Genomic DNA, 27,888 nt, shown 5'->3' on the forward strand with positions numbered 1-27,888 from the left:
CAACTCGAAGGTGAAAACCTGAGTTCCAGTTTATTAAAGACTGAAACGTCCCATTAGAATCCGACGAGCCGTTTGGCTCGTCGTGCCTCATTTCTTGATTGTCGCGCCTCATCTGGCGTTGCATACTCCTACCAAACAATCCTCTAGGCCTTGGAGCAGCGTTTTTCATAGCGCGCCCGTTTTGCGTCACTCCAGGGCCGCCAGTAAGCCTAGTCCCGTGAACGCCGCTTTTTTATACACTCCAAGCAGCCCGCGCCGCTCCGTGGAAGCTTTCCATAACGTCTGCTGCGCAATATGTGACGGCATTATGACGTCGCATGACGACGTCATGACGTGACATTAAATCACACGTCTCAATTTACCGGCAGTGTTCTTCGTTATCGCATCAGTTCTTCGTTATCGCATCAGTTTCATGCATTCGCGAAGACGAAGTGAGCGCGCAGCTCAAGTACGCTCTTGTCTTTTCTTGTGCGACTTCTAGTCGACGACGCCTTTGCGGTCAAATCCACCTTCGAATGAGACCTATATTACTGTCGCCTTAGAGGAAAATACGCTCCTGCCACTTGAATATTCCAAAATCAATCGCAGAACCGCAAACGTTAATCAGACAAGAGCAGTGGACCATCAAAGATGTGCGATGAAAGTTTTCACTCAATCAACCTCTCTTCCTGCTTCGTTCGGTGATTAAAAGTTGAACGCCGCCATGTTCAATTTCTCGGTTTATCTGTGCGTCTTTTTTCATTTACGCTACTCGATCGAAATAAATGATTGCCAGTCAACTGTGTCTGTAAGCTCAAAAGCAGCGCGTGCTTTAAAGAAAATGGAAAAGTAAAACGTAAAACAACACTAATAAAGGCATAAAAGTGTTTTTTAAGACGCTGGAGCCCTCCATCCATCATGTGGGATACCCGTCAGCTGCGACAGAGCTTGTGCTAATGACTTGCGCTAACTCTTTTCTTAGCGAGTTGAGAGTCTTATTTTGCGAAATATTTACGGTCATCCTGACGAGCTAATATTATTGTTTTTTTTTCGTTTGTGGAGTTTTGTCTGGCTTTCTCGAAGTAAAGAGCTATCGTGATAAACTGATGTGTCTCTCTGGCGGGCTTACAGACTGAGACTCGCTCGTGAGGTTGATGTGACTACTTTGCTGACGAAGAACATTTATTCTATCACCCACGTCAAGAGAGGCAACGTTCGCTGCTTTTACGACCAGCAGCTAGCAAGCTTCAGTTTTCCAGGCCTTCCTTTTTTTTGCGCTGCCAGTAAATTGAGACGTGTGATTAAATATTGCTGGAAAGTTTTGACATGTCTCGTTGTTTATTACATGATTGTTAAGATGTGTACTCCGCTGAAAGTACTTCTGTCTACACTTTTCAGGTGGAATTGGTGTATACCGTGGAATATCATCATGAGAACGTTTGGCAGTCAATCTTTTTTGATGTAACATGAGACACTCAAATGCAGCGAAAATTCCGTCAGTCATTCATTTAAATATCTAATAAAGAAAAATATTGATGTTTGGTGAGCACTTATCGCCACAACAAAAAAGAAACAAACTTTATTTCATAAAAACACTTAGTACAAGTCCTCGCTGTAGAAGTCAAGCTGTGTTTCCCGACTTGGTGATGAGCACATTTGTGTGAACCTACAAGCGGTCTTAATGTGGGCTACCAGCAGCGGCCGTAGCTTCGGGTGCAGTTCTTCCGGTGTAAGAGTCAAGCTATTCCATACTTTTGTAGAGTAGAGTAGAATACAGTAGAGTAGAACCTTGAACTCCATGCTCAATATTAGACTGGTGATGAGTGATGAGGTAGGCCCAATTTGGGCGGCACATACGTTTTTGTTGGCGTACATGAAAAATACACGGTGTCCTAGCCGTATACTGCTTCGATGTAAAAATCTTGCGAATTTTTATTCTTCATGTCATCCTTTATTGCCAATCAAGATAGTAATGATAAAGACAATACATTGTTTCAAGAACAAGTAGCCACTTGCCGACACGTCAGAGCGGCAGGCAGTTTAAGCTGGCCAGAAATTATTGTTTGATTGATGTGTCGCATCACCGAGACAAAAAAAAAAAAGAAACTTACAGTCGCACCTTACCGCTGCAGCGACTATCAACGCGTTTATGGTTAACGGATGTCTCGGGACACAATTTTACTGATTGTGGCGACTTTATTCATATCGTTTATATTTGAAACGTCATTTGTGATTTGTCTGCTAACGTAGCACGTCAACATTTCGAGAGTGTCATCGTAAGTGTACTGCTGCAATGTGTAGCAATTATTTTTCTTTACTTTTCAATGTGACCTTCATCTTTTCCTAATACGAAAACGCGCCCCGCACCAGTCCATGCATCGGTCACTGGACGTGGACAGCTAGATTTGCGTATATTTGAAAGGAAAAATCCGACCTCTAAAGAAATTAAAAAAAAAAAGCACGGAGGAAGACAAGAGCAAGCGTCAGGATATCAACAGTAAGAATGGAAAAAAAAAAGCGTAGACTGAATTTTTCAGAGCATAACTTGTACTACCACCGACCGAGGAATAACAAAGATGAAACACTATTAGCAAAATGAGCGAAGCTTGGTAGTAGTAGTAGTAGTAGTAGTAGTAGTAGTAGTAGTATCTTTTTACTTCTTGTAATACAAGAAAAAGGAACAGAGGCAAAAGGCATTTTATACGCCTGACAAGGGCCTCTGTACCTGAAGTTCGCAACACATGCACAATAGAAAAAAAAATAAGTTTTGACGCATCATAAAAAAACCACATGAGCGCTAACAAAGAAGTACTGCAATCAACACAACACATGACACGCTTAAAGGAGTGGTGACACAAAAATTCGGACACAATTTGACTGTTGAATCACACTAATGGGTGCATATAGGTGCCATCTGTACAATATCAGCCACAAATACAGCCTAAAAGGTATTTTAATTGAGTTTTGAAGTTCGTGAAAGTGCCGGATCGGAAATAGAAGCAAAAGACGATGAGGTCACCGAGTGGATACCACGTACGTCACGAGTTCTGGCCGGGTTACCGGAGGCGTGTACGAGACCGACAAAGCTGGTAGCGACACCTGATGATGCGTAGCCTAACCAGAGACCTACAATATAACATCGCAGCGACTTACCCGCTTACTGATTCTATGTAAAGCATTTGCAGTGACATAATTAGCATCTCACAGTATTCTCATTTCATTTTTTGCCGACAAGAACTACAACGCGACGGAAAAAATCGAAAAAAAATTATTGTAGTTGGACAAAACGCCACAAGATGTCGCTACGGGCTCCGCAGTTGTACGCAGTTGCTGCTGCTGCTGCAGCCGTCAACAGCTCCGGTAACCAGGTGCCCGCAAACGATAGGAAGTCTACAGACGAACTAAAGCTCTCTGCAGCCGGGATCATATTGCGTAGTGGACAGATAACTGCTTCGACCCTCCGACGTGCGTACGTGGGATTGGTATGCCTTGAGAACGAGTCAGTAAAGCGTACATCACGTCATTTGCATGTTACGCATAAACACTGTTACAGAGTGACAATGTTGTGATTTCAACGCTTCCTTCGTCACTTCTCATCCTGCTACTTTACGAATGATCGGAGCGAAAATGTTTCAGCACGTCTAATGCTGCGGCTACTCCAAGCCTGGCGGAAAACGTCGTTTCAGTTGGACAACGACTACAAGAGCAAAATCGCAGCTACCGGCGAGATTCGCAAAGTGAATCGAGCATTTCTTACTGATTTTTACACTCCTGCCAGCTCTTTCGTCCATCGCCGCACTAGATGAGCAACGTAGTTTGACAATCGAGGAAACAAGCACTCGCAACGCTCAACACCTGCTCAACACAGCAAACGAAACAGCAGCACTGACAACATAGCAGAAGCTGGCCAGTGACGTCACTGGTTCTTGCGGTCTTGTTTACCAAGTAGACCATCTACGTCACGGGGCTACCGAGTGCTCTTCGAAATCGAAACTGCCTCCGGTCGTAACATTCGAGCATATAATTAAACATTCGTCTCGCGCTGGGGCAAATGAGTTTCGTTGCCGCTATTATCGAGTCAGTAGCCATTAACAGCAAAAAACAGAGGTTCACAAATTTTCTGTCACCACTCCTTTAAGACACTGCAGATACGCAAGTCTTACACAGATATGATAAATAAATAAATAATAAAACAAGAACAAAAAATTCGATGCATCGTGTAACCACATGAACAATAATAATAATAGAAAAAGACACATTTTCTGTTAGAAAAGGATCAGTGACTCACTTTACGTGAGTCACTGATTCATACCACGATGACACTACATATCACGATTCATACCACGATGACACTACACGTTTTGAGCAATAGTGTCTAGTGGTGATAAGTTATTTCATTTTTCAATATAATTTCTTTAACTTGTTTTTAAATGCCTCTAGAGAAACATCAAACTGTATACTATTATTCAATTCATTAAATATTTTCATTAATTGGTATTCTATAGTTTGCTTTCCATAATTTGTCCTAGTTCTGGGTAAACGCTGTAAATTTCTTCTAGCAGGATAACGTTGCTGATTTTCTTTTGGTTTATACCACTTATTTCTCTGTACCTCTTGTAGTAGCTTATAATAGTATATTTGGTTTGCCTTTAACATTTCGTGCTTATAAAAGAGCACTGAAGTGCGAAAACAGTCTATTCTACCATTGTAATTTTCAAAAATACGAAGTATTTTCTTTTGTAGCATTATAAGTCTGTTGTAATTTTTTTTTTGTTGTCGTCCCCCATACTAGTACACCGTAAGAAAGTCTCGAATAGAAGAGGGCATTGTACAATCAGTTGCAGAGAAAATAACGAATATTTTCGAAGTTTGCTAATGGAGCGAATGTCTGCGTTCTTGGAAAAGAGCAGGAAGGGATATGAACAAATAAACAGAGAAAAAAAAAGACTAGCAATGACACATAAAGAAAAGCGTGCATAAACCGCCACTGCAACCACACGAGAGAAACAGCGCCAGCAGCCTATTTATGGAGTCCACAACAGCGACGTCAAGTTGGAACACAAGTCCAGAAAGTTGCATTATCCGAGTTCACCGTGGAGTGCCGCGGGAATGGCTGTGGGAATGGCACGCTGCATTGTACGACGACCACTTTGTCCCGAAAACACCGACATGATAGGAGCGTGGTGACGGCTGCTGCCGTATGACCTGTGGATGCTTGCGCGCGTAGGAGGGAATTCGTTCCTGACTACACCGGGCGTTGCCCCTGCGGTCATTGGACGCGCGTTCCCTGGGTTGTTCCCCACTTTGGCTGGAGAGGCCTCTACTCTGCAAGCGACGTGCAGCGTGCGCCTCCATCGACTCTCAAAGCTGGCGGGAGAGCGCGAGGAGGAAGAAGAGCAGGATCAGGACAGGTCAGATACGAGAGGCGGTGGAGGAGGCGCCAGCGGGACAGCTGAGAGTAGGATACCGGCCGAAGCCACTACTGCTTCGAATCACTTAGCTGGGAAAGTCTTCCAAGAAAATCAGCGCCCGTTCCTAGGGATTGCGTGGCAACGGCCAGACCGCCTTTCTTCCTGCGTAACTGCCTCCTCCTCACTCCACGTAAACAACCTCGGCGTGCTCTCTGACCTCTTCCGCTTTGCTTTGACCCATTAGTACTATTTTACGCTTTTTTTTGAACAGTGACGCTGTTTAGGCTGTCGGTAACTTCTGCTCCGTCGTAAAACAACTATGAACCGGCACGCGCTCTCTTCATTCTCTTCGCAGTGAACCTGTTTAAGCTATCGGTAATTTGTGCTCCTTCCTGCAAAACTCCTCGCGTGGGTATGCGCCACAGGAATTGGGCAAGCCCCACTACCGTGTGCAGCATGCGCGAGTGTCAAACGAAAACGAACATGTGAAAAAGAGCAAGAGAAAGAAAGAGATAAAAAATAGAGAAGAAGAAAGAGAAAAAGAGAGAGAGAAAGCGATAGAAAGAAAGAGGGAGAGAAAAATAAAGAGAAATAAAGGAATAAAGGCAAAGAGTTATAGACATAGAAAGATCAAAATGGGAGCTGACAGATGGATACACGGGATAGGTTTGAAACAGGAGAAAGTGCCTCAGAGCAGGCTGGCCGACGTTTCGATAAGTGGACCTATCTTTGCCAAAGGCGCCTTGTCATCCCTGGCGTGTTAGTTTTAAAGGGTTAGTGTTGACGTCATATACAGCGGTGGCGCTGTTGGTAATTTCTGCCTGGAAAGAAAAAACGCCAGGCCTGCGCGGAAAGCGCAGCACAGTCACAGCGAAAGCTGGAAGAGCGGCATTTCTAGAGCCCGTTATAAACTCTCTTGTGGCTACTAACACAAGTACATTAGCAACGTACCCACTACGCCACAAATCATAGTTTTTGGGAAGTTGGGAAGCACCCACTACGACATTATTCGTTATTCTGCGGAGAAGCGAGGTACCATCTGTAAGGCATTATGTGCATTTCGTTGATACGACGGTTGATGACAATGAAGAATTATGGCTGAGCCCTTTGTAATGGGTTGGAAGCTTTAAATGACCCACTAGTTACGTAATTCGTATTGTGTGACGCCCGGTCGTTATTTCAATCTCCTACCACGCTTTATAACATATGTTAACTGGAGAAACGGAGAGCGAGAGAGAGAGGGAATTAACTTTATTGAGACCTTCAGGAAATGGATCATGGGAGCCTTATGGGCTTCCTTGGCAACCAATAGAAGTGCACTGCGAGGAACCCACTGCGCTATAAATCATCATAATTTTTGTGAAGAAGGGAAGCAGCCACTGCAATTTTTCGTCATTCTGGGGAGAACCGTGGTGCTCGCTAAACATCTGTAAGGCATTATGTGCACTTTGTTGATGCTTTGGCTGATGACGATGAAGAATTATCGCAGAGGCCTTTGTAATGGGTTGGAAGCACTCAACAACCCACTCGTTGCGAAATTTGCATTGTGTGACGCCCGGTTACAGAATTCGCGTTTGTGTGACGCCTGGTTGTTATTTTACTCTTCTACCACACTACATTACATATGTTAATGTGGTTCCTTCCCGACATGAAGCCTGTATACGGTGTTTTTGCAACGCGGTTTCAAGCGCCGGCATGGCTCCGAGGTAGAGCACTGGGCTCCCACGCAGAGGGCCCAGGTACGAACCTCGTTCCATCCTGGAAATTTTTTCTTATTTCCTTTTTTTTTCTTTTTTTCGTGCGATAGTGGTTACGGACACCGGCGGCGGCGGCGGCGGCGGACAACTACGGCACCAAAAACGGCCGTTGAAATGATCTCATAACAGCTTTCGCTGTAAAAACTCGGATCTTGATATAATGTGGCAAGAGCTACACCCTGCCGCTTCCGAGTTTTACAGCGAAAGCTGTTATGAGATCATTTCCCCGGCCGTTTTTGGCGCCGTAGTTGTCCGCCGCCGCTGCCGCCGCCGCCGCCGCCGGTGTCCGTAACCAGTATCGCTCGAAATAAGAAAAAAAAAACGAAATAAGAAAGAAATTTCAGGATGGAACGAGGTTCGAACCTGGGCCCCTTGCGTGGAAGCCTAGTATTCAACCTCTGAGCCATGCCGGTGCTTTAAACTGCTTTGCAAAAAGGTCCTATACAGGCTTCATGTCGGGAAGGAACCACATTAGCATATGCAATATAGCGTGGTAGAAGAGTAAAATAAGCACCAAGCGTCGCACAACGCGAATTCTGTAAACAGGCGTCACACAATGCGAATTGCGCAACGAGTAGGTTGTTGAATGCTTCCAACCCATTACAAAGGGCTCTGCCATAATTCTTCGTCGTCATCAGGCACAGCATCAATAAAGTGCGCATAATGCCTTACATGCGTTTAGCAGGTACCACGGCTCTCCGTAGAATGACGAAAAATGGCACAGTGCCTGCTGCCCTACTTCTGAAAAGTTACAATGGTTTATAGCGTAGTGGGTTCCTCGCAAGTGCACTTGTATTGGTTGCCAAGTAAGCCCATAAGCGCATGATCCATTTCCTCGGGGTCTCAGTAAAGTTCTTCGCCCCCCGGCCCCCCCCCGTCTCTCTCCCACGTCAACGTATGTTATACAGCATGACGGCAGAGGGAAATAGCGACCGGGCGTCACTCAATGCAAATTACATACCTGGTGGGACGTTTAAAGCTTCCAACCCATTACAAAGGGCTGAGCCATAATTCTTCATCGTCATCAGTCGTCGCGTCAACAAAGTGCACATAATGCCTTACAGACGTGTAGTTGGTGCCTCGTTTCTCCGCAGAATGACGAATAATGGCTTACTAAATGCGAAACGACCGCCAGCGCCCCATGAGCGTGGCACGTAAGTCATGCTGTACATGACATGTGTGTCATGATTTTCGTGTTAACTCGTGTTATTTATGTTCGTCACACATTCACGTCGCGCAATACCAATTTCGGGGTAGATCAAGCTAGCGAAACGACCACCAGCGCCCCATGAGTGTGGCACGTAAGTCATGCTGTACATGACATCTGTGTCATGATTTTCGTGTTAACTCGTGTTATTTATGTTCGTCACACAGTCACGTCGCGCAATACCAATTTCGGGGTAGATCAAGCTAGCGAAACGACCGCCAGCGCCCCATGAGCGTGGCACGTAAGTCATACTGTACATGACATGCGTGTCATGATATTCATGTTAACTCGTGTTTCTATGTTCGTCACACAGTCATGACGCGCAATACCAATTTCGGGGTAGATCAAGCTAGCGAAACGACCGCCAGCGCCCCATGAGCGTGGCACGTAAGTCATGCTGTACATGACATGTGGTGTCATGATATTCATCTTAACTCGTGTTTTTATGTTCGTCACACAGTCATGACGCGCAATACCAATTTCGGGGTAGATCAAGCTAGCGAAACGACCGCCAGCGCCCCATGAGCGTGGCACGTAAGTCATGCTGTACATGACATGTGTGTCATGATATTCATGTTAACTCGTGTTTTTATGTTCGTCACACAGTCATGACGCGCAATACCAATTTCGGGGTAGATCAAGCTAGCGAAACGACCACCAGCACCCCATGAGTGTGGCACGTAAGTCATGCTGTACATGACATGCGTGTCATGATTTTCGTGTTAACTCGTGTTATTTATGTTCGTCACACAGTCACGTCGCGCAATACCAATTTCGGGGTAGATCAAGCTAGCGAAACGACCGCCAGCGCCCCATGAGCGTGGCACGTAAGTCATGCTGTACATGACATGTGTGTCATGATTTTCGTGTTAACTCGTGTTACTTATGTTCGTCACACATTCACGTCGCGCAATACCAATTTCGGGGTAGATCAAGCTGGCGAAACGACCACCAGCGCCCCATGAGTGTGGCACGTAAGTCATGCTGTACATGACATGCGTGTCATGATATTCATGTTAACTCGTGTTTTTATGTTCGTCACACAGTCATGACGCGCAATACCAATTTCGGGGTAGATCAAGCTAGCGAAACGACCACCAGCGCCCCATGAGTGTGGCACGTAAGTCATGCTGTACATGACATGCGTGTCATGATTTTCGTGTTAACTCGTGTTATTTATGTTCGTTACACAGTCACATCGCAAGATACCAATTTTGGTGTATATCAAGCTAGCGAAACGGCCGCCAGCGCACCATGAGCGTGGCATGTAAATCATGCTGTACATGGCATGCGTGTCATGATTTTCATGTTATGACTTGTCATTTATGTTCGTCATACAGTCATGTTACACCATACCGACCTTTGTGTACATTCGATTAACCAAGCGACCAGGAGAGCACAAAGTCGTAGGCGGCTAGATAGATAGATAGATAGATAGATAGATAGATAGATAGATAGATAGATAGATAGATAGATAGATAGATAGATAGATAGATAGATAGATAGATAGATAGATAGATAGATAGATAGATAGATAGATAGATAGATAGATAGATAGATAGATAGATACGCTCAAAGTCGCAGAAGTTCGCTAAGAAATGCTTCGCATTTAAAACAAAGAGTAACAAGGAAGGCCACGCAGCTGCGCTCTTCCTTCAGTTTTGACACGACTAGTGCGAAGCTGCCATCATCATTTTATGTAGCAGCGCACAACAGACATATTCACGCACACATAAATGGCTCACCAACTAGCCCGTCAGTATAAAGTATCTCATGCAGTTTTCTCTTCTTGAAGTAGCGAGTAGGGCGCTGCGTCCCTTTTGCGGTTCGAGAACGATGTCTGTTTTCGCCTGATGAACCCGACGTGCTGTCAAATCCTCAGATCAAACTTGAGGAACTGCCCATTTAAAAACTTGGAGGACGCTTGAGCTTCTCCTTCAACAGTAGAACGCGATAGTGTAATCGGGCACCGTTCGCATCGCCTTCTGAATTGCTAGCCTACTTCGGTTCTCGGTGCATGCCTGAACAGTGCCGCAAGGAAACGAACGACAGTGCGTGTAACATTGGCCGTTTCAAACTAGCCTAGAATGCCTACTGGAAGCACAGTTAAGAGCCCACTACGCCGTAATTCCTTTTGCGAGCCAGCAAAGGGCCCGCGCTAACGCGTCCCTTACGCGTACGTGTTGCCTTACGCGTCCGTAAGGCAACACGTGAACCTACGCAGCTGCTCACTTTGTTGACGCTATTGCAGCTAATGATGACTAAATATATCTGAGCAATTTGCCATGGGTGGGCCTTTAAAACATCCACTCGTTCAGCAATTCACATGGTGCGACGCCTGGCGCGATTCTACGCTTCTGCCACGCAATATTACATCCGTTAAGGAGTCTCCTTCCACTACGTGACATTCATGTAGTGCTTTTTTTCGAAGCTGTTTGAAGAAATACCGTGGCTCTCTGGTAGAACACCAGCTTACCACGCAGTAGGCTTGCGTTCAATTCTCACTCAATCTCGAAGATTTTTTATTTATTTTATGTGCCTCTTTTTCTATTATTCATAGAGCGTTTTCTTCTGGAGCAGTTTCAAGAAATAGCGTCGCTCTGTGGTAGAACCAGGGTGTCAGAACGAAATGCTTTTTGTTTCGGTTTTAGTTTCGTTCCACCGCAAAAACTTCCGTTCTGTATCTGTTCCGGAAGGAAAGAAAATGTTCCGTAAGGGTTCGTAATGGTTTTTTAATGCAAAAATTTGAAGTTAAGGTAATCAAGAAAGCATTGAATTTGTGATGTAGTTACTTGCCCTTCTCTTAAGAAATATGGACAAGGGTAAAACACGTTCTTCAGAGGAGCGGAAGTAACTGTACCACGAATTCCTGCCAACTAGCACAAACCAGTATTAATTTCAAAGTCGTAGTATTTATTTTCTCAAAAGGCAAATACGAATTTCTTTAGTGGGCTCAATGCTTTGTGTCAAGGGAGCGAGCACGATCTCAGAAGCAGCACGTCACTGATTGTACTCTCTGATGTGTGAGACCACTGTTCTGATAAAAAAGACCGCCAAGCCTGCGCGGAACACAGAGCACAGTCAGGGCGCGTTCACACTGAGACATTCGGCGGCGAGAGCGCGCGGAATCCGCTTCGGCGGCAGCGAGATCCGCCGGAAAATCCCTTTCCGCGTTGATCGGTCCTGGACCGATTTTTTCGGCAGCTGCCGCCGGATTCCCTCACCGCGAGCCAATCGGAACGCGAGTAGAACATTCGAAAAATGGCGGCGTGCTTGTGATATTGCAGTCGTCGAAGCCCGCAGCAACAGCGAAGTCTTTCGTAATCATCCTGTAGCTCTCGACAAGTGCCAAGTGTTGTCGCGATTATCATCTTTGCAATACACCATCGCGATCTCGCGAAACGGGTAGCATTATCTCGGCTCGACCGAGCTTCTCGCGTCTTGCAAATCAGGGCGAACCAACCACGACTGCTTGCGTCGTTTCTTGTTCGGCGAACGCATGCTTCTCCTCGTCAGACATCGCCAGAAAGTTCCTTTCCAGCAGGCCCAGCGGTTCCACGACCCTGGTCCTGTTTATGCGCTTCGCCATAGCGAAACGCGTACACAACGCAGAGCGCGTCGACGCCAGCGTTCCTTCGCGCGAAGGGACGATGACAACTAGGCGCCCTTGTTTCGGCGGTGCGGTCGCTAAGCGGTGTGAACAATGTTGAATTTCGGCGGCGCGCGAATTCCGGTCGCTGTGGCCGGCGGATTACCCAGTGTGAATGAGCCATCAGAGCGAAAGCTAGAAGAGCGGACTTTGTAGAGCCCGTTGTAGAGTCTCTTGGGGCAGCTAATACAAGTACACATGCAAGGTACCCACTACGCCATAAATCATCGTAATTTTTCTGAAGTAACGAAGTTTCGACAATGCCAGTTTTCGTCATTCTTCGGACAATCGTGGTACCCGGTACACATCTGTAAGGCATTATGTGCACTTTGTGCTGTGGCTGATGGCGATGAAGAATTATGACTGAGTACTTTGCAGTGGGTGGGGAGCAGTACTGCGGAATGGGCACCTCCATTCCAATTCCATTCCAGGGAATTAGAACTTGCCACAGTTCTGTTCCTTTCAATTCTTCAAAATGAAGAAACTTAGCCCATTCCCACTCCGGAAATGGCGGGGCAGTTCAATTCGATTCCTGTAATTCCTCAATGTAGGAAAGGCATCTTGATAGTTTTATCGAGTTAAGAATGAACGCCCCATAAAGCTGATGTCATCAGATGCATTAAAAACTACAAAAGTACGCAAAACACTTTACCAATATCGAGGAATAATAGCTCGGTGGCATATCTCGTGCAGTACAACCACCCTACTAATTCCCATAAGGGCAGTTCTCCCGCTACCTATAGTATTTGCATGGTCAGCATGTTTGATTGAACGGTGACGTTTTAATATTGTTTAAGCCTAAATGTGTTAATGCTAAAATGACAACATAGCGTATTTTCATGCTGACAAATGTAGTATTCAAGAAGACTAAGCAGTTTTGCCATGCGTCTCGAGCGGTCGTGAATATGGAGAAAACTAATATTTGGTTAATGGGGAACAAAACCCTTTAGGTCTGCTGGTATTAGTTGGAACACTGCACCGCTTGGGCACCTTGTGCCTTTGCATCGAATACAGAACACTGGGCCGCACTGCTCGTCAGCACTCACACTTGTCAAGCGCACCTCGCAAGCACGGATGAGGTGTGGAGAACTTTCTGTGTTCGCCTGTGCGAAGGTATGCAATGTCTTCCTTGTCGCAAAGGTTATTTACGTGTGTCAGGTAATAAAATGCTCGTGAGATAAAGATCAGGCTGTGCATAGAGTATTCGCCACTTTCGTGTGGGATTATCACTGGGAACAAACGCGCAGGGGTAATTTGTTTCTCCCTTCAGTACCTGCTGGGATAATGCATTCGTTTGTACACCAACTTATGCCTCGGTTTGTAGTAGGCACGTTGCTTATGAATGTACCGTGCTTGTAATCAGTCAAGCAATATTAAAAATACTGCTTTATTGTTAAATTCGAGGACCTGGCTTACTAATGTTTCAAGTTTGAAAAACAGCATGCCGACGAAAACGTGCTCTATTTTCAGAAAAAGACGTAATTTCATTACCATTCCATTCTGTGCAAAAGGCGCTTAATTCCATTTACATTCCATTCTTCCAAGCGTTGTCCCCATTCCATTCCGGGGCCGCGAAAATGTGGAATGATTCCGGAGTCATTCCAATTCTGGAGTGGCAACTCTGCAACACTGGTGGGAAGAAATAAACCACACACTCTTTGTGCTATTAGTGTTGTGCGATCACTGGTTCTTATTTTACCCTTTTGCCACGCTATATTACATGTGTTAACACGATTGATTGCCCGACATGACGCCTGTATAGTGTCACGTGGTCGTGACGTCGACGAACACAGCAGTCGGCGTTTGTAGGATGAAACTGTTTATTTCGCCGAACTTGTGGCCGGAAAATGAGAACTGGAACTACAGCAATGCACGCTGTACAATGATAGCGGCGAACAGGGCGTCGTCCGTCGATCAAACTGACAAGCGATCAAGCGCGTCGGCTTTTATACAGGCGCTATCGAACTTTCCAGCAATATCGCTGGTGGCGGCGTTATCTCTAGACAAAACTGGAACATTCGCGTGCGGGGCGCAATCTTAACAAACCGATCTACTACAATCGCGACGCTTCTAGAACACTACTTCGCGGACAGCGTCGAGCGTTGATAACCGTCCCTGCCGGTCAAATTCGAATACATCAAAACAAGACAAGAAGTGGGTGTGGCATTGCCCCCCTCTGAAAAAGCATCGTCCCGATGCTTATGAAAGAACATAGAAGAGAAAAAAACAAAACAAAACAAAACAAGTGCATACACAAATAAAGTACAATAACGAAGGAAAAAATAGAGTCCCCAGGCTCGCTAACGCGCAAAAAACGGCTTAAGGCGCACGACATGGACGACTTCAGGTCGCGCACGGCGCCGCTGAGAGTTCGTAATGCCGTCAGGGACAACCTCATAGTCGAGTGCGCCGAGGCGTCGAAGTACCCTGTACGGTCCGAAGTATCGTCGAAGAAGCTTCTCACTAAGTCCTCGTCGGCGTATTGGTGTCCATACCCATACACGGTCACCGGGTTGGTATTCCATGTGGCGTCGTCGAAGGTTGTAGCGGCGGCTGTCAGTCGTCTGCTGGTTCTTTATCCGTAGGCGGGCGAGCTGTCGTGCTTCTTCGGCGCGCTGTAGGTAGGTGGTCACGTCGATGTTTTCCTCGTCGGTCACGTTTGGTAGCATGGCGTCGAGCGTCGTTGCCGGGCTCCGTCCGTAGACCAACTTGTATGGCGTCATCTGCGTCGTTTCCTGTACGGCCGTGTTGTACGCGAAGGTCACGTACGGAAGGATGGCGTCCCACGTCTTGTGTTCGACGTCGACGTACATGGCCAGCATGTCGGCGATGGTCTTATTTAGACGCTCGGTGAGGCCGTTGGTCTGTGGGTGGTACGCGGTGGTGCGGCGATGACTTGTATGGCTGTATTCCAAGATCGCCTGAGTTAGGTCAGCCGTGAACGCCGTACCTCTGTCGGTGATGAGAACCTCTGGGGCGCCGTGTCGAAGGACGCGGGGGCGTCCGGATCATGGAAGAAGCAGCACCTCCACCAGATGTCACGTGGTCGTGACGTCGACGAACACAGCAGTCGGCGTTTGTAGGATGAAACTGTTTATTTGGCCGAACTTGTGGCCGGAAAATGAGAACTAGAACTACAGCAATGCACGCTGTACAATGATAGTGGCGAACAGGGCGTCGTCCGTCGATCAAACTGACAAGCGATCAAGCGCGTCGGCTTTTATACAGGCGCTATCGAACTTTCCAGCAATATCGCTGGTGGCGGCGTTATCTCTAGACAAAACTGGAACATTCGCGTGCGGGGCGCAATCTTAACAAACCGATCTACTACAATCGCGACGCTTCTAGAACACTACTTCGCGGACAGCGTCGAGCGTTGATAACCGTCCCTGCCGGTCAAATCCGAATACATCAAAACAAGACAAGAAGTGGGTGTGGCAATAGAGTATTTTTGCGAAGGAGTTACAAGCACCAGCGTGGAACTGTGGTGTAAGACCCGACTGCCACGCAGAGGGCGCGGGTTAAAATCCCATCCGATCCTAGAAATTTGTTTCTCATTTAATTTTTTTTTCTTATTTCACGCGATAGCAGTCACGGACACCGGCGGCGGCGGACAACTATGGCGCCGAAATCAGCTGTTGTGGTCTGATAATGGCTTTCGATGTAACAAACTTCAGCGCCGACAATGCCCTCTCCACTTTGACCTGCGTGACAGGTGCGCAAAAGTCCACTTGCATTAATGTAAACATCTCTTGTTGCCACTGTTTTCGTTTTTCGCACAATTTCAATATATCTTTGCTTTGGCATTCCTGCCTGAGGTACGCGCAAATGCTGTGCCTCACAAAATAAAATTGCATGAGCTCGGTTGTTCCGGATTGCGAAGTTTTCTCGTGAACCGAAAAACGATTGAAAAAATTTCGGTTTCACTCTGGAACGAAAAAATAGATAGAGTTTCGGTTACGTCTTCATTCCGGTCAAAAATATCGCTTTCTTTCGTTTTTGTTTTTGGTTCTCGTTCCGTTCCGACACACTGGGTAGATCACCAGCTTGCCACGCAGACAGCCTGGGTTCTATTCGCGCTCGAACCGTAGTTTTTTTATTATTTATTTCATTTGCATCTTTCTCGATTTTTCGGTCAAGGACAAGCTGATTTTTCGCTCACAAACCAACGACGCCGTCACCGACGCCGACACCGGAATTTCTGCGAAACGAGTTATTTAACGCTATCGCGTTAATATAACAGACGTGGAAAGGTATAAAAGCTAGAGAACTGACGAGAAGGATTTGTGCGTAATATTTAACACCAGAATCACCGCAAGTACCTCGCCTAATAAGGGCAGGGGGGTGGAACTGGGCAAATGCGAAACCAAAAAAAAAAGTCTCTTTCGCGAACCTGGGGCTCCATTCACAAAGTTTGCCCTTCCCAAGTACTGTTTGCCATTTGCCGGCTGCCTTCACTAAGGATATGTCAGGATTGAACGAAACTTTCTCTTACGAAGTAATTTAGAGTAAGACCTTTTTATGAATACGAGCCTTTAGGTTCCCTTTAGAAACAACCGATTGCTTGGACACGCCACTCAGCCTGCAGTTTCGTCACACGCATTTCGCTTGAGCACAGAACTCCACTATGTCATCTTGACAGCATCTCAACAAAGGATTTCTCAAGATACGTGTCCAGAGATGCCTCTTCAGTCTTTATTATACCAAATGCCAAATAATTTATTTTGGTCGCGTTAAGCAGTGTTCAAATTTCGTTTAACTTATGGCTTGATCCGCCATTGGCATAGAAACACTTTTCCCAAATTGAAGCTCTGAAAGGCTATGTGTGTAAAATACACAAAAACGAAGTATAGCTAGCGCCAAATATAGTTCACGTTGTTCGCGTTTGTGCGCGCACTAAGCCCACGCGTCATTTCGACGCCGGAGGCTTCGTTCTATCAACGTCTTCGGTTGAGCACCGAGCCGGTCCTGCTTTGGTCTCCAGCACGGATGCAAAGGAGGTCCTACGTGCTGTGCCCAGCTGTACACTCGGGCGCGATGTGCGTCTGCTGGCACCACCTCCCTGTTTGTGAGCATCTGTCTTCAAGGCCCCCGGAAAATTCGGCTCCTTCGCAGTCCCCTGCACATGCACAGTGTCGAGATCTCGAGTGAAAGAAGGTTATGCCGCAAAGTTGTTGCAATGTTATAGATTTGGTCGTCCGAGTCGACTCATTGAGAACAAATAGTAGCTTTAGTGAATGCACTGCTACTAAACATTGTTTCTACCGTGCAACAACAACTAGGACACCTATAAAATGTAATTATTCAATAAATATTTGTCTTAGTGAATCTGTCTCTGGAATAAAAAGAATTTAAGCTGCGTGAATCTTGTGACGTCTTTGCAATTCTGGGGCACCATCCTCGTCTACGTATTCAATATAATTGGTTTATTTCAGAAATGTTCATCTTCCAATGATCTTTAAATTTTATTACCATGTTCTGCCGTTCATTCAGGGGAACTCTGGCAACGCTTGCACTGTGATAGAAGCACATGCTCCAATGACGAACACAAGCCTTGGGAACTGCTATCCGGTCGGTCTTTCTCAGTGGCACATTTGAAACATCGTGCTGCAATGTGATGCTAAACCCACAGCTTCCTAATTAGGCCTGCTGTGCTGTAAAATTAAGTTTCAGAAAAGACGTTTCGCACGTGTGTATTTGCAGTAGGGGAGTTTAAGCTACAGCAACACTCACTCTGTAATGTCGCCTTTCAGTATACCTTTCTAGCCTTCTCCTGGTGATCTCAAAACTTCATTTATCACTTTATCAGGTTGCATGTATACACAATGTTTTTCTTAGCTGATTGTTTCTTGACTTCGTGTGCCTCTTTTTTAGACTGAATAAAATGTTGTAAAAGATATGCACTAGGTCGTTAAATTGTCAAACTCACCCGGGTATAGAGTGGAGCCTGTCCAGACAATGATGTGGCAAACTTGGGCGCCTCACTGCCGCCTGCCAGCGAGCGAGCTGCCTCGAGCTTAGCCCTCGTATCTCTGCGCTTCGCCAGCTCTCTCTGCAGTGCCTCTTTGAATTCTTGCAGCTGCGTATCCCGTAGATGATCATCGTCTTCGTTCAGGACCAGGTTCTGTTGAGCGAGGCACTCTCTAAACGCCAGTCGTTCTTCCTCTCGAATCCTCTCTTCGTCCAACAACCGCCTCCGATCCTCAAGTTGTGCATCCTGGCGAATGCTGTCCTCGTAGCGTAGGACTTCCTCGAGGTTCACCTGACGGTAACTGAGGTCTTCATTCGCAGCACCGTAAGGGCAACAGGCACAAGGTGCATCTTTTTCACCAGTTCCTCTGACCGCAGTAGACCAGTACGCGTCATCGATAACTGGGAGACCTGGCGGAGGGGGGCATGACCGATAGACCGCGCGTCTCGGACGTCTCACCTGCTTAGTCGACGCATGAGAAGCGGGTGGCGGTGAAACAGCAGACGTACATTGGTCAGTCGCTAAGGTAGGATTGTGGTAAGCAGGACAGTTAGGATCGGGAGCTTGGAAGCAACCACAGGCTTTCGAGCCACAACAGGGACGCTGACTCGAACACGTTCCAGCATTGAGACGTGTGGCCACTGGAAGGGTGTGCAGGCAAGCGTCTCGGTCAAAATGTGCTCCTGGAAAACGCGATGCCATTCCAGCGCAGTCGACGTACGGCATAGGTCTGAACAGCCGGTATGGTCTCACCATCCTGGCTGCCCATGGGGAGTATCTTGGACAAAACGGAGGTCGGTACCAGGGTGGTACTGGCTGCCGCGTGAAAGGAGGCTTGAAGAAAGGCTGGCCAGCTCTGAAAGGCGAAGATCCATCGTCATATTCAGCGGAGTCAGCCTCTTCGTCATCGTCATCAGTGGCACAACGCAAATTAGAGGACGATTGATTTCTTCCACTTCCCCACGATGCCGTCTCCGTAGCTTCGGAATCGTCGTATTCTCTAATGCCTCTACGGGACCAACGTGTTCTGTCGGTAGGACTTGTTTTTCCTTTCGAAAACATTGACCTCATTGCCTCTACGCGGTCAACTAATGGTACCGCGTCACTTTCCCCATGCCCACACAATGGCTCCTCGGTGACATTGTGCGTCCGCATTTTAGTCGTCTTGCGAACTAGGCGCTTTCGTGGACCGCCCTCTGCGCCCTTTTCAGGTGGAACGATTTCTTCGACGATTTCTTCAAAAAAGTTTTCAGAGTTGTCTTGTTCTCGTTCTTTCTTTTTATGATGTCTGTTTTTAACGCATTCGCTCCTGTGAGGGCATATGTGTTCCAGTTCATGTCCGGCGCCTGGTAAAGTTGCTTGAGCCAGCGCTTTTCTACGCACAGCTAAAGCATCAACCACCTTTTTGAGGACTTCTTTATCCACGCCACTGACGCTTGGGGCAGCTGGACTGTTTGACGAAGCGCTACCGCTGCGTGGCATATTGGTCCCTGTGATCGATTCTCTCGGAGAGCTCGGCAGTTCCACGAACTCCGGCGCCACCGCAGCAGATTTCCGTAGTTTCGAGGATCGGGTTCTCGATCTTCCTTTGCTTCTTGGGGGAGATGTCGGTGGCGTTAACGGGGACGCAATCTCATCAGTCACTTCATTTACGTACTCCTCGCCGCCTTTGTTATGGCCTCTGGAGCGGCTGTAGCCGTGGTGATCGGTGGCGAAATTTGTTTGCGTTCCCACGGATTCCTCGTATTCCTGGTCTTCGTGATGCAAGGTTTTGCGGTGAAAACGATGCTTTTTGGGAACTTTGGAGACGCGATGGTTGGAATCCATGCTTGTGGTTACGCCTTGAGGACTAGCGACAGTATCATCGATAGCATTCTCGTCTAGCGCCCTTTGTCGCCTGCTGTGATGCCGGTGAGAAGATCGAGACCTTGGGCTGTGAACTAGGCTTGGTGGTTCTGATAAAATTGGTGGCGAAAGTTTACACATATCGTCAGCACCGTGTAGGCTGGCATCGGGAACTGGTTCTGCGACCATGACCGTCGTCTCGTAAGCGGCGGGGACAGTAGCGGCAGCTAGTTCCATGCTTGCAGGGTGCGACAGTGGTGCAGCGGGCGGCTGGGCCGTTTCAGGAGGATTGGCTGCTTCAGGTTTAGTTGTTGAAGCTACCGGTGTGGCTGCGAATGGAGGCGGCACTTCCGAGCGCATGGTGGAAGTAGGAGTTGCCATTGCAGCTAGGTTCACAGGAAGTGGAGGGACGAAAGGAAGAGGCGCTTGTCCGACAGTCATTTGCTGAGGCACCTGCCCGTACCACGGCGGTACCATACTTCCGTACGCGTAAGGAAGTGCTTGCGGAGTTGGGAAGTTCGGTTGAGGAATTTGCGGTTGGGGGAGATATGGCGACACAGGCGGTAGAAATTGCTGTTGCTGCTGAAGAAGCGAAGCTTCGAGGACGGCCTGCTGCGCGAGAGCTTGTTGCGGCATTGACATCAGGGGCATGACTTGCTGCGGCCATACTGCAGAAGACTGCTGCGGATGTGGCAGCGGCGAAGGCGGTTTTTGCGGCGAAGGTGGTTTTTGGGCCGATTCCTCTTGCGCTCTCAAATGATGCATAGGAAGTAAGGATTGCAGATACTGACCGATGCCCGAGGTGATTCCTGCAAACTCGTTTGCTGGCGAACGCTGAGCGCTCGCGGCCTCTCCTTTGGCCGGAACCTGCTGGGACAATGTCGACTTCGCGTCCTTTTGCGAGGCAGTTTTTTCCGTCGCGTCCGTGGAAGGTGCGGACTTCGAGCGGTGACGGTGTCGTTGGCTGCCGGAGCTCTTTCGCTTGGCGGACAGGATGGGCGCTGGCTGGTCGGACTGGGCAGATTCTCTTCTGCTGAGAAAACCGGGGTCTTGGCCAGCGCTGGCTGCGGTCCCGCCTGGGATCGTAGCGTTGGAGGGCGTCGTACCCTCTTTTGATGCATCATCTGCCTCCTGGTTCAGTCCTTTCAAGGAGCTACTGCGACGACGCGATTTGTTTCGTTTCATATTACTAAATGCATATGGCCTCTTTCCTTCTCGTGCACGACAGACGCTTGCACCACTTCGTCTTCCTCTTCCAATGGCATCAGGATCATACTAGAATAAAATTTGTAATCCTCGTAGAAAAGAACTGCGATGCGCGCTCCTCATACGACGTGGTTGCTATTATCGGAGTGCGTAATCCTAATTGAGCCATCAGGTTTACGCTTTCCTAGTAAGTGTAGAAATTAGAAAGTGATAGGGAAGAAGAAAACAAAGCATGTACTTTTCGCTGATGCGCGAAAGGCTTATGCATTTTTAAAGTTATGTCGTTAGGTCGTTCCCACAAAGGTACATTGCACAAGCTTGTTCCAATTATAATGAATACTCCGATTGTTCGCTCTGTTTCTTTCGTAGAGAATGTGTCCACATCAACTGAATATTGTTCGGTATATTACTCTTTGCGCATTTGAACTGAACGAGTAATTCTCTTTAGCTACAAAATGCAAGGGGCTGCATAACTGCTACATCATAATCTACGTATTTTGGCACATGATAGGAAGATTATAGAACCGTTTGGCAAGCACCAACTTTCTCTTATTCTTTGCCGTTAAAATATCGTCCCATAAAAAGAACACAAGCCTTTCAGTGCGGTAGCCATGGGAACCACCATTCAGGGTTGATGTCCATTGTGTTCCGCTGCTAAACAAAGTGTCGCCATTTTAGGACGTCACAAATCAATTAGGACTTATCTGTAACGTCCTTACTTAAAAAAAACATGGCTGATCCCTCTGTCATAGGAGTCGGTATAACACGAAAGTGAAACGTGTCTTCACAGACGTAGTTGAGCCTTTGTTGCGCATTCTTTCGCCCCAAGCGCGAAGGAATGAATGCTACAGCATCAAATTGTAATGTTACGCGAAGAACGGCAAGCCGCTCGAAACTTGCAATGCGCTGCTCAAGCAAAAAGGACGCGCGGAACGAACATACACAGGATGAGCGCGAACTGTCACAGTTGTAACTTATTTCTGTGTGAACAGCGCTCTCCTTTCGCAAAAGCGGCCGCTGCAGTGAGAGAGGCGACCTTCGTGCTCTCAACAGAACCTTGCATGCAGAGCGCAAGACGTACAGACCACCGAGATCACGAGATAAGCGCCCGCACGAGCGACCACGCCCTGTCGAGGCGCGCGCTACTCCGCGTGGGGGACGACTTTTGAAGCGCACTCTTCGAGCCTTTCGCGCCATATGGCTAGTAATAACGAAAACACGCTGTACCGCCGATCTCTGAGTACCGCCGCCGGCAAATGGTGTACATAAATAGCTCGCCGTTAGCATAGCAGAGAACATGCCGTTTGTGGCGGAGTCGTTTCGCGCTGCGCCCTGGCGATCGAGAGGTCGTAAGTTCGACTCCCGGTGACGGAACTTTATAGTTTTTTCTTTGCCATATGTTAGTCTTTGTATTTTACAACGTCATATCCGTGACGGAAATGCGCCAGTGGAGCCGTGGTGGACCCCGGCATAAAACACTTTTGTGTTAAAAAAAATGGGACAGCTACGTTCTACGATGCGAAGACTGAAGAAGCAGTCGACTGGTGGCATTGCCCTCCCTTTTTCCTTCCTCCTGACCCTCACTCCGCCTTCCCACCCCCTGCTATATGTACCATACATGGCTATGCTTGCTGAATTAACACAGCAAGCTGAGCGAGTTGGTAAGTGAACATGTTGGGGTAAACGTGCTCTCTTTTAACAGCGAAGCTGTTTAGCAAATCGTTGCTTGTCTGGCGAACCAAAAAACTATCATTATCATAAACATGTACGTGACACAGAAATTGCGTAAATCCCACTACTCACCACTGGTCCGCTAAAAATGAAGTAGACAACAGTTAGCCCAACAAATGGCTGCGAAACGAGGGGAGCGAGCCGAAGACGCCGAGTACATACGAGAAGAGGACACTAGGGAACGGGAAAGGCAACGGCAGCTGCGAGAAGACCCCGACGCGATTGAAGGCCTACGCCAACGACGACGTGCCCGTAGATCTACGAGAAATGTGAACGCGTGGTGCCAGCGCGAGGTTCTGTCTTTGTAGTTTGGACATCCGTGTCGTGCCTGTGACTGTCTGTGGTTTAACTCGAACCACTATGCGCTGAGAATCAACGTAGAAACAACCTAGCATCACCTAGCTAAAGCCCATAATAACGACCTAGAAGCAACCTAGAAAAAACCGGCATCACCTAGCTAAGACTTAGGAACAACCTGGAAGCAACCAGATTAGTTTCATAAGCGTTCAGTTTCGATGTTTCAAGCCTTGCGAGGCTTAGTGCAAGCTTCGTCAATTTTTTATCTCTTTTTTGCGTCTGTACCTTTCTATCTCTTTGTGTGTTTCTTTCTCTGTCTTTCTATCTTTTTCTGTCTTTTTTCCCTTTTTCCTCTCTATTTCTCTCTTTATCTTTCTTTCTCTCTCTCTCTCTGCACTTTCTCTCGCCTTCTATCTTTTTCTCTCTTTCTTCTTTTCTGTCTAGTTCTCTCTCTTTCTTTGTCTCTCTTTCTCTTTCTCTCTGTACTCGTTCTCTCGCCCATCAGAGTTATTCCATCCCACGCCGGGCTAATCGGCGCACGGCGCACATGTTCTCGGAGCGAAGCAGACGATGAAGAAGAGGTTTGCGTCTTCGTGGGCAGGTCCTGTGTGACCTCATGTGACCTCATCAACCAGTCAGGGCTAGCCAGCCGGCTGCTTTACGTGGAATAGCAATGCTCATGTACGGGACCATGGGTCAAACATTATGTGCTCATTATGTGCTGCACTATTCATGTAAAAATAGACGCCCTACACACCGTCTGTCTTTCTCTCCCGGTAGTTTACTCTTCTCCTATCTCTCTCACTGCTAACCGCCGTTCATGTGTCAGGCGCTCACGCTAGACAGAATCAAGGCACAAGCAAGCGAGCAAGTTACGGTACAGTAAGCAACGAATTTCCTTTTTTCGCCTTTTCGGTATGTCATCATCATCACCATCATCATATATGATGATGGTTATGACATCAATTGTATTCTCATCATCGTCATCTTTATCATCATTATCATCCTGATTCACAACGCCTCCAATGTTGATCTCTCCCGGCAAAGGCAGCAGTGGCGGCCTTGCCCCACCTAATTTCTTTGTTCACAGCCACTGTTCGTCCAAACGCAAATTTTTAGATTTTAGGTGGTCTTGAGGTTCGACAAACCTCTGAGTTGTACATTAAAAGCGAATAAAATCTTACAACGATATTTTGGTCCATGAAAATTTTGCTCAAACCATGTTTTAGGCTATCCTATACTTTCCAGACAGGCCTAACCATGCATGCCCATCGAGGCGTTCCAGTGGAAGCACAGGGAGTGTTAGGCAAGCTGTTAAGCATTAACTTTGTATTGCGAGAAATTAGGTTTGTTGCAATCGATAAGTAGTCCTAAATTTGATCGTGAACATAATAATCAAGCACTCTGTTCACACCCTAATAACACCGTATGCGTCCTCGTATTTCTCCGTATTTATAGCGAGAAAATAAAATGCCCTCCTTAAGCCACACACGACCACAGGGCACCCACTTTCCTAAAGTGAGCGAGGATGCGAAGCGCTTTGCAGCGCGGCATACTTGTGAAACAGCGGACAATATTTTGAATTGAAGTGCTTTCACGTGTACGCAACATTCATTGGCCCTTCAATAGTAAAAGCGTGGCACTACTGAGCAAATAAAGAATAGCCGCATCAAAACTTCTTAAGAATGGGCGAGGAGTCATAACGTACAAACTGCGTGTTAAACAATAACAAGATAGTTGCACGATGTGGTTAAAATTATGCCGAATTGAATACGGACACATTGTTTACTTTTCAGGATTGTTTTGTGAACACATATTGTCTCGTTGATGCATTCAGGCTTGCTGCGATCGATCATGGCTCCACGCTGCCATGCGTTCCAGACAGCCTTTCTTTAGTAGGAGCAATATAGTATATAGGCAGTGTCGCAAGCACTGAATGCGATTTTTCTCGCAATTTGGACACATGATGGATGAATTTGACTTTCCAAAGACACTACGAAGAGCGAAGGCTGCATCGAGACTGAATAAATCATTCACATAACGCAAACTAAAACCACGGCTGCTTGTTTCATTAAGTGAAGTTGCTTTGGAAACTGTATATTTTGTATGTGGCGACGCGAGCTTGTGCTGCTATTGTCAGAAGTAATAAAGAGACGCCTTATTCTTGCTGAAATATAAGCAATACACAGCAGGCTTGATTTAAACTAACAGCCGCCCTTTAATTTCGCGGGGCGCGAAGGAAAACGCATATAGCACTTCATAATGCAGGTGGCACTGGTTCTTTCATTTTTTTCTTTATATTCTTGGCTAGTTACAGTTTCAAACTTATAATATGGAGGACTCACTCTTGATGTAGCATTTCCTTTGTAGTTGATTCATTGGCAATATGATGACACGGCCCTTCGCAATTATGAAGTGTTTGACCTTGCATGTACAATGTAGTCGGCGTGCTTCACTTATTCTCTAGGCCAGCATTCGCCACTTAGCATATTAATAACAAAAGTGTGCACAACGACAACGTAAATATCTCTCCGAACAAGAGCTTAGTAACCTAATTTACGCCTGCTTAACCTAACTCAATCTTCACGCAGCCTAATGCAACCTAACACAAGCTGAAACATTCTAGCCTAACCTAATCTTGGGGCCCTGGAATCTTAAGAAAACCACTCACGAAAGCACGTTGTGATTGTTCTCGTTATATTGCTATAAACATGTTAAAAAATTTGCGCAGCTTGCACTCAGTCGCACAAGGCTCAGACACAGTAGAGCTGGTAGGCACTCGGCTGGTCCTGGCTTGACTAGGCACACGCGCATTCGCAATCCCGATGCACGAACTGTTCACGTCATCACATTGTAAATCTCGATCGGACTCGATTGGGCGTCTCTGTTTCTTTCTGTTTATTAGGGGCGAAGCACCTTAGGGTCTCGCCGTGTCGGCGTGCATCGTCGTCTGCTGTCGTGACTATAGTGTACTAGAACACTATATAGTCGTGACGGTCCATTTCCTTGATCGCAAGAGATAGCGCCACTGCCTCAGTGCTCGCCATGTGGCGAGAGAGAGCGAACGGCGCACGTTGACTATGGAAGCTATCTTTCTGCGATGAACGCTGAACTACAAGCTCGCAAGCAACGCGAACGCGCCCTCGACCGCGAGAGACACGGCCGACGCAGGCAGCGTCTGATAGCGAGTTTCTTGATTGAAAAAAAAAAAAAACGACTGCTCGCGCTACACAACCGTTTGCCGGCCACCCCGTATATATATGCACTGGATCTTGACCTGCAATGTAGTGCCAGTGGGATATTTCTCTTGTATGTAGCTGAACAATAAAGATTCGCAGCGTGCACGTTGACTAAAAGCGGACTGCAGGTCTCTGTGTCTAATCATTCTTCTGTCTCTCATTGGCCATTAGCAGTGATTTTGCTGTGGGAAACACCGGCGTACACTGCCTGCTTCGCCCCTCCACAGGTTTCACGTTAGTCGAGCTGAAACACCCTTCCCTACATGCATCGCTCCTCCCCAATTTTTTTTCTTTCTCTCTCTAGCTATTTCTTTCTCTCTGTTTCTTCTATCTTTTTCTCTTTCTTCCCTTTCTTTCTTTCTCTCTCTACACTCATTCTCTCACCCATCTGAGTTATTGCATACCACGCCGGACCAATCGGCGCAGCGGGAGAGAGCGCGCCGTGCGCATGTGTTCGGGGAGCGAAGCAGAAAATTAAGCGCGCTTTCGTCGTCATCATGATGATAGTTTCTTGCCTACATCGCGAACAGAACAAACGGAGGGCGTAACAGCTCTGCTGTAATAATTTATTCTGTAGCTGCCTTGCGTTCGTATAGAAGTACAGCGTTTAAAGTACTGCTTTTTTATTTATTGTGAAAGTAAATATGATGAACTTTCTGAATTTAATGAAAAAAAAGTGCAAGCCTTCAAAATTTTTCATCTCAAAATCCACGCAATCCGCTGTCACCGCTACGTTTTTTTTTTCGATTCTTGTAAGTAACCCTATTCCTTTAATAGAAGGCGAGTATGGCTCTTCTATCTATTATGTGACCTACCCTACTCTGAAATCGGCATCTCTACTGGAGGTATTACTCTCAATGTTGGAAGGTGTCATTCTGCCGTAAAAAAATTATATTATTGCTCGTCTCACTGCAAAAACTGCCTTTCTTTTCTTTAAGGGTAGAGGTAACCTTAATGTACGAACCGGAAGCATACCAGACAAAGTAAGCCTTCGCTGTCTAACTCAGATCCCATACAGACCGCGCCTGGCTGATACTGAGTGGAATCCTCCGTCAGGTCTTGTGTCAGACATAAGCACCGGATTCCCTGATCCCATTGAAAAATGGACTTCTGAAAGCTTAGAATGTAATCCCGTTTCTCAATTCCGCATGAGTTCGCCGAACTCTCACTTCAGTATTTCTTGTGTTTTTCTTACTGTCTGTCTATGAGTGCTACAGATGCAGGCTGTGTAACTTCATGGTAGTCCGAATATGAATGTATCAAAATTACTTAGCGCATGCTTTTTATCTCTTCTTTTTTCGTCATGGGATGCAGAGCCGCTTTTAAGGACGTTGCTCGCTATGAGTACTGTGTGATTTTCACCTTTAAGCTCTCATTTCAAGGGCAGATTTGAACACCATGAGCATTAATAACCCTATTTCGTAACACAATGGCGACAGTCTCGTAGTTTCGTAAGGACTTAATGCCGACGCTTGAACAGCCTTTTGCGAATTCAGAAGCAAAACTGAAGGATGTCGTGAGGATTAGCGAATGTTTACGTAAAACCATTTCACGCAGACATTTTGACGGGTCCCGCGCGGATGTGTGTCGCTCTAT

The sequence above is a fragment of the Rhipicephalus sanguineus genome, chromosome 2 (assembly GCF_013339695.2).
Source record: "Rhipicephalus sanguineus isolate Rsan-2018 chromosome 2, BIME_Rsan_1.4, whole genome shotgun sequence".
Taxonomy (NCBI): domain Eukaryota; kingdom Metazoa; phylum Arthropoda; class Arachnida; order Ixodida; family Ixodidae; genus Rhipicephalus; species Rhipicephalus sanguineus.